This window comes from Macrotis lagotis, chromosome 4 (assembly GCF_037893015.1).
Source record: "Macrotis lagotis isolate mMagLag1 chromosome 4, bilby.v1.9.chrom.fasta, whole genome shotgun sequence".
Taxonomy (NCBI): Eukaryota; Metazoa; Chordata; class Mammalia; order Peramelemorphia; family Peramelidae; genus Macrotis; species Macrotis lagotis.
In genome coordinates, this window is record NC_133661.1 from 149,949,280 (window position 1) to 149,964,028 (window position 14,749).

At 36.6% G+C, this 14,749-nt stretch overlaps 1 protein-coding gene across 10 annotated transcripts in view; it reads left to right on the forward strand.

Moving 5' to 3' along the window:
• Positions 1–14,749, forward strand: part of TLN2 (talin 2) — a 575,338-nt gene that overhangs the window by 286,422 nt on the left and 274,167 nt on the right. The window lies entirely within an intron of this gene.

Here is a 14,749-nt window from a genome sequence, read left to right on the forward strand (position 1 = left end):
TGCTTGTTGATGGTTTCAGATAGATACTGCTTATTATTCTAAGGAACAGTCCATTTATTCCTATACTCTCAAGTGTTTTTAGTAGGAATGGTATTTTGTCAAAAGCTTTTTCAGCATCTATTGATATGATCATATAATTTCTGATAGGTTTGTTGTTGATATAATTGATTATACTAACAGTTTTCCTAATATTGAACCAACCCTATATTCCTGGGATGAATCCTACTTGGTCAAAATGTATTATCCTAGTGATAACTTGTTGTAATCGTTTTGCTAAGATTTTATTTAAGATTTTTGAATCTATATTCATCAGGGAGATAGGTCTATAATTGTCTTTCTCTGTTTCAACTCTTCCTGGTTTAGGTATCAGCACCATATTGGTTTCATAGAAGGAGTTAGGTAGAGTTCCATCTTCCCCTATTTTTCCAGAGTTTATGTAGAATTGGAACCAATTGTTTCTTAAATGTTTGGTAGAATTCACTTGTGAATCCATCAGGCCATGGAGATTTTTTTCTTAGCGAATTCAATGATAGCTTGTTGAATTTCATTTTCTGAGATATGGTTGTTTAGTTATTTAATCTCCTCTTCATTTAACCTGGGCAACTTATATTTTTGTAAATATTCATCTATTTCACTTAGATTGTCAAATTTATTGGCATAGAGTTGGGCAAAATAATTCCAAATTATTACTTTAATTTCCTCCTCATTTGTGGTGAGTTCCCCTATTTCATTTATGATACTAGCAATTTGGTTTTTTCTTTCTTTTTTTAATCAAATTGAACAGAAGGTGTTTCAATTTTACTTTTTTTTTTCATAAAACCAACTTTTGGTTTTATTTATTAATTCAATAGTTTTTTGCTTTTGATTTTATTAATTTCTCCTTTAATTTTTAGAATTTCTAATTTGGTATTTACTTAGGGATTTTTTCATTTATTCTTTCTCTTAATTTTTTTAGTTGCACATTTAGTTTACTGATTTCCTCTTTCTCTAATTTTTTTATGTAAGCATTTAAAGATATGATATATCTCTTGACAGCTGCTTTGAATGAATCCCATAAAGTTTTGGAATGTTGTTTCATTATTGCCATTTTTGTCATATTGTCATATTGATAATTTTTTGAACGATGCTGTCTAGGTCCTTCTTTAGATTACCACTTTCTGGTAACATAATTACTTTGATGTCTCTCCTTCATATAATATGAACAACAGTTGTTTTTCCTGTTAGGTATTTTCATTTTCTTCTTTTTTTTTTCGTTATTTTGAACTTGATTGTTTCTTGATGATGTCCCATAGTGTCATTAGCTTCCACCTGCCCAATTCTAACTTTTATGGAGTTGTTTTCTTCAGTAGATTTTTGAATATACTTTTCCATTTGTCCAATTCCTTTTTTTAAGGAGTAGTAGTTTTTTTTTCCTTCAAGCTGATTGCTCTTTTTTTCATGATTGTCTTACATCACTCTCATTTCTTTCCCTGGTTTTCTTCTAACACTCTTCTATGATGTTTAAGCTCCTTTTTGAATTTTTCCATGAGTTCTCTGGGCTTGAGACCAGTTTCCACTTTTCTTTGAGGTTTTGCCCATAGGTGTTTTAATATTGTTGCCCTCTTTTGTGTTTGTGTCTTAATCTTCCCTTTCACCATTATTACTTTCTATGGTCAGATTCTTTTTGTTGTTGTTTGTTCATCTTTCTTGATCTTTTTTTAAATGTGAATTCTATTCCTGGGTGGCAGGGGCACTGCTCCTGCTGCATTGTTTTCTCTGAGGCCAAAAGGGGACCTCTCTTATTTATTTCTGTACTGAGAGGACTTCATTAGGGGTGACTAGCATTGCTGGAGATCTTAAGGGTTTCACAGCTTACGTGGCTGAGCTAGGGTCCTTGTGCTGGTGTCGTAGTATTTTACAGTTCCTGAGATTACACTGAAGTTGCTGGAGGCTGCCTCTGTTTGCCCAGTGGTATGCTAAAGCTGTAGAGGTTCGGAGCTGGTGTCTGCTATTTCTTCTGGCTTTGCTGAGGCACATCATAAATCCTGGTGATGGTGTTTGCCTGATGCCCCTCACTGGTCTCAGAATCTCCCCACTGGTTATCTGACTTGGACTTGCTTCTGGCTTGCTAGAATGCTTCCTGTTCTGCACTGTGGTCCCCTTTTACCCAAATGAAACAGACCTTTTTTTGTCAGTCTTACAAATTTATTGAATTCAGTGTATTTATCCCATCATTTTGCTTATTCTGTTGTTTCAGGATTTATTTTATGGTTTTTTGGGGGGCAAATATGAAAGAGTTACAGCAATTTACTGCTTGCTCATCATCTTGACTCCTTGGAAGTCAGTCGTTTATATGTTTATTTTTACTAATACCTCACTGAAATTTAACACCACATAATTATAAAAGTATATATTTCCTAAGAATAGGCTTCACTAGACTTCAGTGGGGATCCATGGCATGCAATAAAGCAAAAAACCTCTGATATAAGAAATTGACAGACTTAGCTCTGTTACAGAAACCCTCCAGACTTCTAATTGGAAGAAAAGTATTAGGCAGTCTTTGGTGAGGTCACAGCTGTAAAAATGCCATGGCAATGAAAGGTTAAGGAGATGGCAACCTTGCAATATATCATGTATCTGATAGGGAAATGAGTGGAGCCAAAATAAGAGACTGGGAGAAAATTTAAATGATGCCACTTTGTTATTGTTTCTAGATCAGGGGCTTTGGAGGGTGACAGGGAGGTATGATCACTACTCACCATCCTGCCCTGTTATATTTCATTGTTATCAGCCTTACAACTGAATCTATCCCTGGTGATGTCACTTTATTTAGGATACCAGGCAAAGTCTGTGTGGGCAGAAGAGAGAGACCCCCAAGGGAGGGATACCAGACTTCTGGCATGGAATATTTGGAGGCAGGGCACATCAGCACCTTGCCTATTCCAGCCTATTTAAAACATTTAAATCCTAAGAACAGAAGCCCATATCCTCTCTTGTAAAGGTGTGTTTGTGTGTGTGTGTGTGTGTGTGTGTGTGTGTGTGTTAGAACCAGAAGATAAGTTAGCAAATGTTTCTTTCCCTCTCTTTCACTATTTTCTCTTATCTTTATAATGTTACAATGGGAAATTACCAGCATAATTACCTGAAGCAATTTTGTGGCATCTGGGCATCTGGCTATTTGGGTTGTTGTTATTGTTCAATATTTAACATCTGTAATCATTGACATTGTTATCTATTCTGTGACATAGGAAAGGGTAAATAACTACTCTTACTGTTCACATTCCATCCAGATGGATACGTAAGAGTCCCCAGCACCATACAAAAACCTGTTAAAAGCACTGAGTGCTAGAAAAGGAAAAAAACATCAAATCTTTTACCTAGCAGATTTATGACATTTCTAAGGTATAATCCCTCCAAAGCAGTCATTCACATTTACACTACATATATACATATCACTTTCAGTGCTATACTTTAGTTCTATATTTTCATCAATTCTATTTATAAATTTAAAAATTCTATATATTATGTTATAACTGGAGGACTAATTGACATTGAAAGTGCCTCAAATGTAAGTGTTTGGACTAATTACATGAAGAAGTATTTCAGATTAATCACATTTTATTGCTGGAGTAAAAGTATAATGGACCATATCTTTCAACTCTGTATTTTTCAAATGAGAAAACTGGGATTCATAGGGGTTGAGGAACTCTCATGGCATGGGATTAAAATTTGGAAAGTTAAAAAGAGGTTTTCAGCAGATTACTTGTATAATCTCTGAAAATTAGCACTAATTTTATTCTACATTAAGGAAAAACATGGTAACAAATTGAATAAAAAGTAGATTTAAAAACTTATGAATTGGAGAGGGGACGGAGCCAAGATGGCCACATGAAGGGATTGAGTCTTAGGAGCTCTCTGATAAAAACTCATAAACTAAGGACTCTAAACTTTCAAGAGACAGAACCCACAGAGGGACCCAGTGAGGCAGTTCTCCTACTCAAGGTAACCTGGAAAAGAGCAGAAAGGCTCTGCTCCCCGGGGTCGGAGGGGCAGCCTGCCATAAGGGTGGCCCACCAGAGTGAAAGAACCTCAGCCTCCAGGAGGCAGCCCCAGGGCACTGGGAGCCTCAGCTCACAGCAGCAGGGGAGTCGCCTGAGCTGCACCCCGGGGAGCACCGGGCACAAAGTGGGGGAAGAGCAGGGGACCTCTACCAGAGCGAGCACATGGAGCCCAGCCCTCAGCGCACACAGCCAGCAGCCTGGTCTTTTGGCAGTCCAGACCAGGAACAGAAGCAGGTGGAGCCCATAAGCAGGAGCCACCAGGGCATGAGCCCATTGAGCTGAGGGAGGGGAGTGAAGAGAGACTGCCTAGCTCTGTCCTCTGCCCCTGGAACAGGACTCTGGAGCTCTGACCACATTCAGATCCTGATCACAGTCTAGGCCCCCCCATAGAACAGCAGCCCCCCCCCCAGCCCCGTGGCAGAGGGAGGTGCTTATGGTCATTCACAGACCAGGAGGGGAGGACAGAGCCTCACACAGTGAGACCCTTGTGGGAGTGTCCCAAAAGCTCAGGAAGCACCCCCAAAAAACAGCCTTAGGCTGGGAAAATGAACAAACAAAGAAACAAGAGGAAGACCATTGAGAAATATTTTGCAAATGAGTCCAAGAAGGATCAAAATACTCAGTCTGAAGATGAGGAAGCTCCTGCATCTAAAGACTCCAAGAAAAACAGAAATTGGGCTCAGGCTATGATAGAACTCAAAAAAGACTTTGAAAATCAAATGAGGGAGTTAGAAGAAAAACTGGGAAAAGAAAGGAGAGAGATGCAGGAAAAACATGAAAATGAAGTCAGCAGCTTAGTCAAAGAAATCCAAAAAAATGCTGAAGAAAACAGCATGCTAAAAACCAGCTTAGGTCAAATGGATAAAACAGTTCAAAAAGTTATTGAGGAGAAGAATGCTTTAAAAAGCAAAATTGGCCAGATGGAGAAAGAGATAAGAAAACTCTCTGAGGAGAACAACTCCTTCAGACAAAGAATAGAATTCAGGGAGATTGGTGAATTTACCAGAAATTAGGAATCAATACTTCAAAACCAAAAAAATGAAAAATTAGAAGAAAATGTGAAATATCTCATTGAAAAAACAACTGATATGGAAAACAGACTTAGGAAAGATAATTTGAAAATTATTGGAATACCTGAAAGTCATGATCAGGAAAAGAGCCTTGACATCATTTTCAAAGAATTACTACAGGAAAATTGCCCTGATATTCTAGAAGCAGAGGGCAAAATAGAAATGGAGAGAATCCACCGATCCCCCGAGAAAGAGATCCCAAAAAACCAACCTCTAGGAATATTATAGCCAAGTTCCAGAACTCCCAAGTCAAAGAGAAAATGTTACAAGCAGCCAGAAGGACACAGTTCAAATATCATGGAGCTGCAGTCAGGATCACACAGGACTTAGCAGCAGCTACATTGGAAGCTCCTAGTGCTTGGAATATAATATACCGGAAGGCAAGAAAGCTTAGAATGCAGCCAAGAATGAACTACCCAGCAAGGCTGAATGTCCTCTTCCAGGGAAAAAGATGGACTTTCAATGAACCAGGGGAATTTCAAAGGTTCCTTTTGGAATGGCCAGAGCTGAACAGAAGGTTTGATCTTCAGATACAGGACTGAGGTGAAGCATGGAGATTGGAGGAGAGGGGGGAAATATGAGAAACTTAATGAGGATGAACTGCATGTATAGAAAAATGATACTGATAATATTCATATGAACCATCTCAGTTAATAGAGCAGGTAGAGGGAGCTTTTATAGTTGAAGCACAGGAGAAAGCTGAAGTCGAAGATAAAATATGGAGTAAAAATGGAGTCAATAAGAAAAAAAGGGAAATGGAATGGGAGAAAGAAAAAGGAGAGGGGGGAATAGTTCAACCTATTTCACATAATAAGATTTTTTTTTTTTTTATTACAAAGAGCTATTGCAATGAAATGGAAGCGGGGAGCCAAGGGGCAATGAGGGAACCTTTGCTCTCATCAGAGATGGCTAGGAGAGGAAACAGCAAATATACTCAATGGGGTATAGACAACTGGAGTAAGAAGGAGGGGGGAGCAGGGGGAAGGGATGGGGATGTGAATAAAGGAGGAGAGGATGGACCATGGGGGGATAGTGGTCAGATATAACACATTTTCTTTTTTTTTCTTCTTGCGAGGGGCTGGGATTGGATGGCCTGCCCAGGACCATAGGGCCAGGTGGATGCTGGGCCTCAGGGGTGGTATGGGGGCTCAGGGCTTCTTGGCCCCAGGACCAGGGATCTGCCTGCTGCGCCACTCAGCGACCCTACAGCAGAGTCACAGTGAAAGGAAAGAGAAAATATAGTACATGGTAGTGGAGAAATAAGAAAGGAGGGAGTTGCGATCAGCAATGGCAACGTTGGAAAAATATGGAAGTAACTTTTGTGATGGGCTTATCATGAAGAATGTGATCCACTCCCGACAGAGTTGATGGTGTTGGAACAAAGACTGAAACACATTTTTTGTTATTATTATTTGGGGGAGGGTGCAGGGCAAATGGGGCAGGGTGGCCTGCCTGGGGCCACATAGCAGGGTGATCATTGGGTGTCTGGGGCCGGATTCAGACCCGGGTGCTCCTGGCTCAAGGGCCAATGCTCTGTCTGCCACCCAGCCACCCCTACTATTATTACTATTTTATTTTATTTGGGGCCTTTTTTTTTTCTTCTTTTTGGTTTTTGCAGGGCAGTGGGGATCGGGTAGCTTGCATGTCACATGGCTGGGTGATAATTGGGTTTACGAGGCTGGATATGGACTGGGGTGCTCGTGGCTCCAGGGCTGGTGCTTCGTCCATTGCACCACCTGGCCATACCTACAATTATTACTATTATTTTTTTTTAATTTTAATTTTTTTTCTTCTCCCTTTACTTTTTTGCCCAAGCAAGTCTATCTATATTCACGGGGGGGAGGGGTATTTTGTTTACTTGTAAACAAGTATATTTTATTAATGTAAAGAAAAACATTTGTACAAAATGAGAATAAAAAATAAATTAAATAAAAACTTATGAATTTAAGTTGCTGTAGTTTGAAGCTAAGTAGTCAGGAATGTGCATGTATCTGAACATTGTTTATAGATATTCATATATGTGTGCATGCCATTTTATTTTTATGTTTTATTTATTATATGGTATATTTAATAATTGTTGATGAAAAGGATTTTCATTTTGGAGCAAAGAAATTGTCATTTGATGCATTTGCCAGTTTTAAAATTTTGGTCACTGAATCTTGTATTCTATAATAATTAAATACTTTTTGTGTCCCTGGTACATTCTTGAGATACAAATCAATAAACCATTCAATAATGATTCAGTATCAATTGCTTGCTATGTTTCAGATACTCACTTAAGGTGCTGGAAATACTCATCATTCAGTTAATCAGTTAGCTGTTATTAAAATTTTGTAAACCTCTGTGCTAAGTGCTGATGTCAAAGAAAAGTTCCTGTACTCAAGAATTTTTTAGTGTATAAAACTATACATATACATCATATATACAAAGTTTTGGATAGAGACTAAACCCACGATTTCTTTAGAAAAGGGAACTTCTGATTTCTCTTTAGCTTGTCATCTTGAAGCCCTTTGTAGAAGGTAGCTCCTGAGCTGAGCCTTGAATGGAAACTAGGTATTGTAGGAGGTTGAAGTGAGACGAGAATGCTTCCCTGGTAGGTGAACTCAACAAAGTCAAAGATAGACAGGGGTGAAATGTGTTCAGGGAATAGCAGATTGGTCTGTGTTTGGTTTAAAAGATGAGTATATGAAAGGGGAGAGTAAAGGCAGACTGGAGCAACATTGTGAAAGGCTTTAAATACTAAGTGGAGGAGTTTGTCTTTATCACTGAATCAGGGGACATTCTAAAGGTTGTTATTGAGTGAAGAGTAAAGTGGTCAGATCCATACTTTAGGGATATCCATTTGGTAACAGTGTGGATCATGTGTTAGGGAAAGGGAAAACTGAAAGCATTTATGCTCCACTGACAGGTGATAAGGGGCTATACAAGGGTGGAGGACTAGTGATTAAATAAGAAACAGATGTGAGGAATGCAATCCAAATAATTAAACTCTATGGTGTCTTTGAAAAGCAGGAAATATAGAGGACCTTGAGGCTCCTGCCTCTCTGGATATGTAGAATTGAAGACTAAAAATAGGCCTTTTTGGAGGGGGGTGCTACTTTCCTCTGGTAGAGTAGGATTATACCTCGAATAGTCAATTGAACTAAATCAAGGGTGGAGAACCTTTTTTTTTTTCCAGGTTTTTGGCAAGGCAAATGGGGTTAAGTGGCTTGCCCAAGGCCACACAACTAGGTAATTATTAAGTGTCTGAGACCAGATTTGAACCTAGGTACTCCTGACTCCAAGGCCGGTGCTTTATCCACTACGCCACCTAGCCGCCCCAACGAGAACCTTTTTTCTACCAAGGATGATTCATAGGCTATATATTTGGTTACACATTTAACTAATTCCTTCTAAAAAAAACTCCTAGATTTATTAAATTTTGAGTTTCCTCCTATGGTTGCCTTGGCAACATCAGACCAATATGGTCTGCACCCCAGAGGTTCCCACCTCTGATTTAAATGAATAGTATTTGTGGGTCTCATATACCTACCCTAATATTGTTGTAACTAAGGTGCTGCTTAAGATAGATACCTAAGGAGAGATATCAGTTCATTCTCTATCCATGTTAAAGGTTTGTCTCATAAATGGCCCCATATTAACTCTATTTAATTGAGTTTTTAAAATTGGTTATCATGCTATTATATTTACAATGTCTAATAGTTTCATTTTCTTGGCTTTCTTAATTTCTCTAAGGTTTGTTGCAAAGCACCTTGTTATCGTGTAGAATAACTCGGTTTCTTGCTAGATAATAATTTTCTTCCCAAGTCTCATTTCCCCATCCTTCCTAGGTAGGAGTTGTATTATTATGTTTCCTATGTCTTGGGGTATGTAGAGATTCCAGACATTGAGTGGTACTGTTTTATTCCTCCATTAAAATTCCAATCATGCTATTACTATAGTTTGCAGTGGAAGAAGTCATAAAACAGGGGAGAATGACAACAGAGACTGTCAACATGGAACGTGTACATTCTCTCATTTGCCTTGACCTTGATATATAAATCAGAATTCTGCAATTATTTCAGCATCCTGAACTTACAAGGAAACTGGTAAAATGTACAGTGATGTTAATTGATAGTCACTGCTATATTTAAATCTCATGCTGCAATTATTTAGTCTTGGTAACAAGAAGAGGACTGTAATTTTCTTTCTCCTTTGCTAATAATTCACTGTAATTCTGGGCTAAGACTAGAAACTATTGTACTTTTAAAACTATTCATTCACCCACTGAGATTTTGTCTCAGCACACAGTACAACCCGTTTACAAGCGCTGTGATTCTGGAACATCTTGTATAGTTTGAAATAGAATTTGGAAATGGACTGGAAATGACATATGTAATATGAAATGTAATATTCTTATTAGGAAGGGTGACACCCAAGATTATTAAAATTATTCCCAGCATGTGTGAATTATGGAAGAAATTTACTATTTTCTCTAAATTGTTTTTTAATGGTTAAACATTTTATACTAGAAAGTCAAAATATTGAAAGAGTTGACAAAATTGGGACAAATTCATCTCAGCTGTATTATAATAGAAGTGCCTGGAAGGTAAGAACACATAAAAATATTGACATGATATATACACAGGCAAACTCGTAACTTATTTTGGTAAATCAGTTAATATTGTTCAACTATAAATAAAAGGATTCGTAATTGCAAATTAAGTAGCCATCTTGGTCTTAAATTAACTTTAAAAAGATAGTTTCAAAATGTTCTAACTCAATTCAGAGTATTCATCTTCAATATTTGCGACTGAAAGCAGATTGACATATCTGGTTCAAGTGACTGGAATAGTATTACACTGGTTAAGATAGCTGCCTAAAATTTCTTCCTCAGTATGGAGGAGAAGAGATTTCACTTGGCTCATTCATATTGTATTCCTCAAATAGAATATCATCTTGAGACAAGGAATATCTTAATTCGGTATTTATATTTTAAGCACCCAGCTTAAATGCACATTGATTGATATACATCATTCACATACTAGTATCAAATAGTTTTATTCACAAAGTTAGCAAGAGAAATATGACATTTAAAAAGAAAAGAACCATTTCTATAATGATAGGAAACAAAATCACACCCACTTGTTAGATGAGAATTTTTTATTATGACAGTAACATCATATAATTGTTATGATTTTGGTCTTTTCTGCTTGCCTTCAGAAAAGACTAGAAGAGATTCCTTAAGGATAGTTACAACTTCAGAATGGACTCTAGAAATATTACCAGTGACATGACTTTACAAACAAATTCAGTACCCCAAATCTCATCATTTTCCTCAGTAATATTCAGATTGCTATCATTTGGTAACAAAAATAGTGATTTTTCTTGTTGATCTTAATTGAACTGATCTTAATTGAGTGAGATTCAGACTCATTTCCTCATGGCAGAAGGGGGCTACTTGACTTCTACATCTACTTTTCCCAAGACTGCCTCCTAAGCTTTCCTAATACTAGTCTTTTTTTTGCATGAGATGGAAACAGCCTTCATGGCAGTGTCTAAATGGAATTTCTTGTACAATATTCATGCTACTTTGAATCACCTTAGATGCAGAGCTTTCTAAAAACATGAAAATCACACCTCTGACTTCTGCCACCATCTTGGCCAAGTAAAAGTCCAAATTGGCTTTTTTTGTTTTCAAAAAAGGTTTAAATTTTGAGAAATTTAGAATTTCAGTAGAAACTAATTAATTTAAGTCAGAGGTATCTGAAATAGAAACTAGATGTAAATTTACTAATGTGCCACAAGATCAAGTGACCTATTCAAGTTCCAGCTTCATGCAAGTCATTGGAAATTGGGGGAGGGGGCAGAACTAATTACATTAACTTGGGCCTGAGATTATAAAGGATTCAATCTATTCTCATTTACATGAGAACAATAAATATGCTACCAACAAATCTTTTCTGTTTTTTAACCTACTCATACCTTAACTTGTTATTTCTGAGGGTATTTTGCATTTTTATGTTTTATGTTTTTAATTAAGAGGCAGCACAGTGGATACATAGAGAGTTAGTCTTAGAGTCTGGGAGATCTGGATTGAAGTCCTACTTCTGATACATAGTTCTGTGACATTAGGGAAGGAGAATATAAGGTCCTTTTCAAAATTATTTAAATCCTTTTTTCTTTAAAAGAATTTTTTTTAAAGCATTCTCAAAGCAGGCATTTTATAAAATAAAGTAATTATTTAAGTACATGAGAGAGGTAAAAGGATAATAGAATTTTTGGGGGGAGAACTGAAAGTGAATGATCCTCAATAGCAGAATAACTGAGCAAATCATGGCATATGAATGTACTGCAATGCTTTTTGCTGACTAAGAAATGACCAGTATGAAGACTTCAGAAAAACTTGGGAATATTTGTATGAAATAATACAGTTCACAGTAAATGGAACCAGGAGAACAATTTATAACATCATCACCAAAATTATGCAAAGGAAAAAAAAACCTTGAAAATCTCAGAATTGCAATCAGTGAATATAGAGACATTTGGGATTTAGGAGTTATGACTGGGAAGCATATTTTCCCATATCAGTAAAGAGATTGGAGACAGGGTATGGAATGAAGTTTTCAGATATGGCTTAATGTGTTATTTTCTTTAGCTTGATTTTTGTATACAGGGGAGAGTGCTTGAGGGTCTTGAAGAATCATACAGAAAAATAAAGAATATAAAATTGTTACTGAACTCTAAACATAGAACCTTAAAATATAGTTTTTTAATCATAATAACTGTAACCACAAATGTTCAAGTTATTGAACATTTCAGAGTTCCAGTTTCCTCATCAGTAAAATAAGTATAATAATGCAATGAGACAGTCTATAATGAATAAGTAATTTATTAATAAATCATTGGTAGTTATTAATTATTATTAATAAATTAATTGTTAATAAATAATTTATTATGTGCTTGATATGGGGAAAAGCACTGGGCTAAATGCTAAATATAGTATTAATTAAGTAAAATATTATCTGCTTTCACAACCCTCTTATTCTACTGGGAGAGACAACATTTAAGGAAGATTTTAGTTGCAAATCATATAGAAAGATCTCATGGTCCTTAGGTTATATCAGCAAAGCAGATGATAATGCCTCTACTTTAATTTCCACTGATAATATCATATCAGTTTCTGATGTCGAACCATTGAGTGACAGGAGCTAATTTTTTTTTTGTCTTCAAAAGATAAGATTAGCAGTTACAACAGCAGTTGCTAGACTGCATCTCCACAGAGTTTGCTTTCTGATGGCTGTGGATACTGGGTTTAGAAACCTGCTATTCCTAAGGCTCTTGGGTTAAGGGTTTTAGGATTTACCCATGAGCATCTTAGGGGAGATGATAGTCAGGATAGTGGGAGTGGTACACCTTTCTCTTTTCTCTCCCTCAGGATAACTATTGCTTCAGCTAGATTGACTTGCTATAAAATAGAAGTTGGCAAGGGTGGTTGACCCCTTCTTCATAGGATCCCCTTCTCTGGATGATGAATGTGCAGGCTGGAATGGAAGTAAGACCAGCATCTTTGATGATTCCATTCTTGGAGGTGTGGGTATTGGTGACAGTGGGTCAGCAATTGCAATTAATGAGGAGGAAGTTGAGCTTCTTCTAAATAATGAGTTTTACCCTCATTAGTTACTGCAGGAGCTGGATTAGAAATAAGTCTGGTAGTTTGTGGGCACTACTATTACCCAAGCATCTTAGGTTCAGGACTGTCTTTTATCAGCGCTGAACAGAAATGGTCATCAAGGTGAGGGTGATTTTACTTGCCTGGAACTTACTACCTTCTTTCTTTCCTGCAGAGTTCCTTGCTGCTTCAAATACTACTTGAAGTTAGTATATCTGAGCTTAAGTCCTAGCAGAAACACTTTTAAGCTCTATCACTTTGGGAAAATGACTTAATGTCTTAGAAACTCAGTTTCCCCATTAATGAAATGGGAATAATGTAACTTGTATTAACTGGGTAGGATCATAGAATCTAGATCCTTAGAATTCTAGGGAGTATAATATTGAAATGTCATACTCCAAAACACTTACTTTACAAATTAACAAAATAAGAAGCATTTTGGTTAAATGTCTTGTTTGCTCTCATGGGTAGTAAGGAGCAGAGCTGGTATTGAAGCCCATGAACTCTCTAACTTTAAATCTAATATTCTTTTCCTCATACCATTCTGCCTTACGGAGTTGTTATGGGAAAAATGTTTAAAGAGCTATATAAATGTCAACTCTTGCTATTATTGTTACATACTTCATGTGTATAATGTGGGGAAAATGCTTTATAAGCTCTACAACACTACATAAATGTGAATTGCATTATTATCATTAGTGGCAGTTGGAGAACATTGCCCATTGCTTGAAAGAGCTTCAGCTCATATATCTGAATTTGTGCCTTCCATGTTGATTTCTAGGAAAGTAAAACTCAGGAAGCAAACTACTAATGTCTGACTCTGAAGATTTTTAAAAAATCGAAATAAAATGAAATTTGGTCCTTCTCATGGGTACATAGTTGTGTTCTAGTCCACATAATACATGATGTAGAGGAAATCACACTCAACTGGCCCTGGGTTCAAGTTCTGGTTCTGCCATCTGCTATTTGTTTTTGTGGGATGGGAATGAATTTCAACCCCTATCTCATAAGTGTATTGAAAAGATACTATAAACTTTAGCGTACTCTACAAATGTGATTAAGTCATTGTAAATTCTACTCTTTATTTCTAGACTAGAAGGATTTTGAACAACAATAATAACCTATTTATATAATAGTGCTTTAATTTTATGAAGTACCTTTCTCACAGCAACCCTGTGAGTAAATACACACACACACACACACACACACACATATACTTATCCTCATTTTTCAGTTTAGATATCTGAAGCTGTAAGAGGTTAAAAGAGGCAGCTGAGTCTTGAGTCAGTAAGACCTGAAGACAAATCCAATCTCAGTTGTTTACTAGCTTACTTAACCCTGTTTGTCTCAGCTTCCACATCTGTAAAATGACCTGAAGAAAGAAATGGCAAACCACTCCATTTGCTTTGCCAAGAAGATCATGGCTAATATTAGCATGCTGTGACCCTTAGGGTCAGGGAGAGTCAGACATGACTGAACAACAAACAACAAAGATGTTGTTGACCATTTAACAATATTGAGACAATCTTGTTGATTGAGACAATCACACAGACTAAGCAGATTGATTCTGAGAACAAAAACCTTTAAAGTTAAACCCTGTTAAACCAGATGATCCTTCCCTTATAAAGACTTAACCATTCTTCTGGTCAATCATTTATTTTGAAATCACAAAGAACTACAATTTCTGTCACTTTTAACTCCATCTATACATCCAAAACTACTGGATTTTCAAAATCATCATTAATAATTTAGATAATTAATAATTTAGAATATCAGCCTTAACAATTAGATACCACAGACTTCTGTAAGAAATTGTGCTGTGTGGTTTGATAGACTTCTCCAAAGGAGTTTTGATAAAGGAGTGAATTTGTAAATAACTGCTTAAGTTATTAATTATGCTCTTCTTAACATGTATGACACAACAATAGATGCTTAATAAATGTTTATTGAGTGATTGTTAATAGATTAGAGTTAGGGATAAGGATTTG